Raw genomic sequence first — 5,249 nt, 5'->3', positions numbered from 1 at the left:
TTAAATTTTACTTAATAGCAAAAAAGTCAAACATTGTTTTTTTTTCAAAATTGTCGGTCTTTTTTTGTTTATAGCGCAAAAAATAAAAATCGCAGAGGCGATCAAATACCACCGCAAAAAGCTCTATTTGTGGGGAAAAAAGGACGTACATTTCATTTGGGTGCAGCGTTGCATGACCGCGCAATTGTCAGTTAAAGTAACGCAGTGTCGTATCGCAAAAAAAAAAAGAAGCCTGGTCAGGAAGGAGGGTAATTCCTCAGGAGGACAAATGGTTAATTAAACCTGAAATCTGAAGTGAGAATCAGGGGTGGACTGTCAACTCATGGGGCCCCCGGGCAATAGGGGATCATGGGGCCCCTGTGTCCTTGCCCAAACTAAAAAAAGCCTATGAAAAAGGTACCAGGGGCATCTCATGGGGCCCCGAGTTTCCAAATGGTCAGTCCGCCCCTGGTCCTTGGCAGGAAAGGATAAGAGGGTTTAGTTGGGGCCAGTGCCAGCATAAGGCTGTTTAGGCAGCCGCCTTGTGGCACTAGGATAGGAGGGGCAGTAAAATCCAAATCCCCAGCCACTTGCTGGGGATATAGATTTTTCAAATACCTGATTTCTATCCCATAAGGGTGCACCCTCTGTCTCTTACCGGGCTCAGGGTGGAAGGATGGCCATACACTATACAATTTCTGCCCAATTTCCTTTAGATTTACCATCAACTGTGTAGTGCAAGGGCCTGCTTAATTGGATACAATTAAAAGTGTTGTTCAGGTTTGACCTCCTATTATATGGTTTTTGGTAAATCTAAAGCAATTTTCTAAAGAAAATTGTATAATGTATGGAAAGCCGAAGTTATAGTTTACTTCACCTGCCAGCTGCCCGTAGCCAGTGAGGGGAAGTGGGTAAAGTATAACCCCGCCTCCTCCCACTACTGACCCCCAGCCCTCGGGCAGTGCCCGAGTTTCCAAATGGTCAGTCCGCCCCTGGTGAGAAGCTGATTGGCTACCATGCACAGCTGGATCAGATTTTGCACTCTCCAGTTTTAGTAAGCCAACCCCTATGTGTGTTAAGTGACTTATAATATAGTTGTCTACAACAAGCCCTGGGGAGAGATAAGGGGATTGAGGCAAATGAAGAGCACTCCCCGATGTAACTTGTATGTACAAGAAATGATATTGCTCGCTGAATTTTATTAAACAAATCCATGGGAGTAGTTTGACTGTTTCAGCACTAGCTCTCATGGACAGCTTCCAAATCCACTCCTCCCCAATCTTATATAATAGGAAATGTGCACCTGGGTTTTTTTTTTTTTTTTCATATAATCAAGCCCTACTGTGGGAAGTTTTAAATGCCAACGTGAGACAGAGGAAATGCGGGTTCACTGTTCTGTATTGTACTCATTATCCAGCCTGACCTCCTGCAGCCTCCCCAAGGGCTCCGCTCGCTATCACTTGACAGTTTCATGTCTATTGTATTCCGCAGCCAGAAATCCAAGAGACAGTGAATCCAAGAAGCCTCGTCGTTTATGTTATAGAAGAGGCAGAACTGCTCTAATCACATATAAAGAAGCCGCAGCTTGCCGGGGGAATATAAGACGCAGCCTGGAGTAGGAAAAGAAAAAAAAAAAGAAAAGAAAAAAAGAAACATCTTTGCAGATGAACGTTGCGATCAGTTGCAGAGAACAGAACGGCATTGGTCACAGCGCACCCAGAGCAAGCACCATCCTGTAAGTGTCCTTGTTCATTGCTAGCAAGTCTTTTTGTATGACTCATTGTTACATAATTACCGGACGTGCACTTGAACTGGATGGTTTGCGCTTTGGGGTTTGCACACATTTGTTTTTCTACTGTATTTGAACTCGGTAAACTGTTGCATGAACCTTGTTGGACATTAAAGGTTTACCTAGGGAGGTGCAGCAGGGGCAGGTGTCTAGGGTGTTTGGAAAACAGACATATTTCCACGCAGTAAAAAGGAATAAATAAGAAACTTAAATGTTACTGACAGTATATAATAGATAATGGGGGGGGGGGGGATTTACTAAAACTGGAGCATTAAGAACCAGGCATAGCTTCAGCTTTTTAATAATGACTGGCAGTAAAATTAGTTACAATGTAAAAATATATAGCTCCCCTATAAAGAACATTTTAGGCTGCATTCACACCTGAGCAGGGGTGGACTGACCATTTGGAAACTCGGGCACTGCCCAAGGGCCCGGGGTCAATAGGGGGCCCCATGAGATGCCCCTGGTACCTTTTTCATAGGCTTTTTTGAGTTTGGGCAAGGACACAGGGGCCCCATGATCCCCTATTGCCCGGGGGCCCCATGAGTTGTCAGTCCAGCCCTGGTCCTCATGCACTTTTTACAGTGTCTGTTTTTGGCTTTTGACTTTTTTTTTCTACAGCCAGTAACCTCCCCAGCATGTTATCCTATGTGTCCATGCACACATAGACTGGAATCAATGGTTTTTGGCAGGGATGTTTTTTGGCTTGAAAAAAACCAGGACTAGTGGGTTTCTAGAGGAGTTTTTTTTAGCTGTAAAAACACTCTAACACTTAAAAAACACAGTAAGTTCTCATGCACACTGGAAGTTTTTACAGATGCTGTTTTTGGCGTTTGACATTTTTTTTCTATAGCTATTAAACCCCCCAGCATGTTATCCTATGTGTCCATGCACACATAGACTGGAATCAACGTTTTTTGGCAGGGGTGTTTTTTGGTTGGGAAAAACCCCAGAACTAGTGGGTTTCTAGAGGAGTTTTGTAGCTGTAAAAACGCTCTAACGCTGAAAAACGCTGTAAAACACTGCAAACCAGCATTTTTGGACTTTTTTTGTTAAAAAAATGCTAAAAAACGCAATCGTGGAAAAATGTGGGAAAACTCCGCTAAACTATAATGCAAAAACACTAAAAAAAGCTGAAAAACTTTGACTAAAAAAAATAAAGTTTTTTTTGCCTTCCTCTGGATCAACTGTGGGTATAGGATTCATTTTTTTTTCTTTTTCTATGGTTGTACTGGATGGACTTTTGTCTTTTTCTTCAGCCAGACTAACTATGTAAATGGGATGCAAATCTATATTATTTAACCACTTGCCCTCCAAAGGATTTACCCCCCCCCCCCCCCTTCCTTACCAGGCCTTTTTTTGCGATACGGCACTGCGTTACTTTACCTGACAATTGCGTGATCTCCTAATGTTGTACATAAATGAAATTTATATTATTATTATTATACAGGATTTATATAGCGCCAACGGTTTGCTCAGCGCTTTACATTATAGTGGGATAAAATACAGTAACAATACAGTTCAATACAAGAGGGTTTTGAGGGCCTGATCCTGTGAGCTTACAATCTAGGAGGGAGGGGTTAATGGTACAATAGGTAATAACTGTGGGGGATGAAGTGGTTGGAAGATTGGAGGATTCTAGTATTTGCAGAGGGCAGGATAGGCTTCCCTGAAGAGATAGGTTTTCAGTGATCGCCTAAAGGTAAGATCATTTATAAGGTAAATTGTAAGGTAATTTATATAATTTTTTCCCCACGAATAGAGCTTTCTTTTGGTGGTATTTGATCACCTCTGCATTTTTAATTTTATGCACTATAAACAAAAAAAGACTGCCAATTTTGGAAAAAAAAAACAATATTTTTGACTTTTTGCTATAAAACATATCCAATAAAAAAAATTTAAAAAAAAAAATTTCTTAATAAATTTAGGCCAAAATGTATTCTGCTACATGTCTTTCCTAAAAAAAATCCCAATACGTGTAAATTAATTGATTTACGTGAAAGTTATAGCATCTACAACTGGCAGTATATACTGTATACTAGAATTTAAATTTTTTTTAAATACTATTAATGCAACTTATAGTTGTCATTCTGACACTGGGTGGGAACTGACTAACTGCCACTGACATCCCCAGTGACACTAATACAGTGATCAGTGCTAATAAAAAGCTCTGACACTGTACTAATGACACTGGGCAGGAAGGGGTTAACTTCAGGGCGATCAAAGGGTTAACTGTGTGCTGTGTTTTACTAGGGAGACATGCTGCTTTGTATCTCTCTGCTGTGCAGAGAAATACAAAACAGCATGTCCATGCTGACAGGAGAGAGACCTGTGTTGTGTACACATAGTTCTCTCCCCTGTCAGCTTTGCCCGACGATCGCTGAATTGCTGGCCAGGAAATGGTGATTGGCATCTCTAGCCACCAACAGCGTAAGGGGTAGGGTGGCACGCGCGCCTCCTACCTGGAAACACAAATCAAGTATATATACGTGATTTTGCGCAGCCCTACTGCGCTGTAGCAGTACTTCTGCTATAGGGTGGAGGGCAAGTGGTTAAGACACAGCAGAGTGCACAGGTCTCGTTATGTAACGTATAGTACAGTGATCAAATTGTAGTGGTCCAGAGTATATCATGTGCTATAGAGTGCAGTAAGTAGTCCACTGTATGTAATGTACACAACAGTGCACAGTGGGCATGGGTCTGCAGGGTATAACATGCAGTGTGATAGTCAGGAGTTCGTAACAAGCAGCATGGTATAGAATGCTACAGTCTGCAATATTTCATTTACTGCCTAGCATGCTAAGTGTGTTGTCTCCCAACATGTAACATACAGGGCTGTGTGAGTTAGTCCGCAGCATGCATTGTGTCAGAAGTGTAGTGGTCTGTAATATCCAACATACAGGCCAGGATCCTCTTGGCAAGGGGACTGTAAGAATGTGCTCCATCCCATGTTTACACCAGCCTACAGTAAGGGTGCTTTATGTGAGCACTGAGGTCCTGTTGGCTGCATTCTCTCCACTGAATTAGTTTCAGGGATCGCCTGATAAAGAAAAACTACAGACACAAAAATTAAAGTTTAATGTATTTTTGATTTAAAGGGTAACTCCACTTTTGTGGCAAAAAATAAAAAAAAAATCTGCAGTGCTGTAATTTTCTGTAAAATGCAATGTAATATGGCTGCCCGAAGGCACTGTGTACAGAACCCCCCCAGGTATGTCATTTCCTGCTTGTGTGAAGGGCTTACTGATTTCCCAGAAGTCTGGGCTAAGATACGAGTCAGATTTTGAGCATCCACTGCAACTCAAATGTCATTTTTGGTGGGATAGTCCCTAAGGCCCCCTTCAGATGGGGCGGACCTGTAAGCGGCAGGGGCATATTTACCACAAGGCAAACAAGGTGTTTGCCTAGGGCAGCATTTTTCAGGTGGGTGGCACCTCCCCCTAGCAGATGTGAGGAAGGAGGTGAGCCATGGGCACAGCAG

At 42.4% G+C, this 5,249-nt stretch overlaps 1 protein-coding gene across 1 annotated transcript in view; it reads left to right on the top strand.

The window, feature by feature from the left end:
• The first annotated feature begins 1,304 nt into the window (after positions 1–1,304).
• ANKFN1 (ankyrin repeat and fibronectin type III domain containing 1) overlaps positions 1,305–5,249 on the top strand; it is a 925,115-nt gene continuing 921,170 nt past the window's right edge. The window contains exon 1 of the mRNA XM_089692527.1: positions 1,305–1,714. The gene's annotated coding sequence lies outside the window, so the exon portion shown is untranslated. The remainder of the gene's footprint in view (positions 1,715–5,249) is intronic.

Source organism: Staurois parvus, unplaced genomic scaffold (assembly GCF_062004578.1).
Source record: "Staurois parvus isolate SC_StPar_1 unplaced genomic scaffold, SC_StPar_1.0 ptg000592l, whole genome shotgun sequence".
NCBI classification, from domain to species: Eukaryota; Metazoa; Chordata; class Amphibia; order Anura; family Ranidae; genus Staurois; species Staurois parvus.
This window is presented reverse-complemented; position numbering and strand designations above follow the sequence as displayed.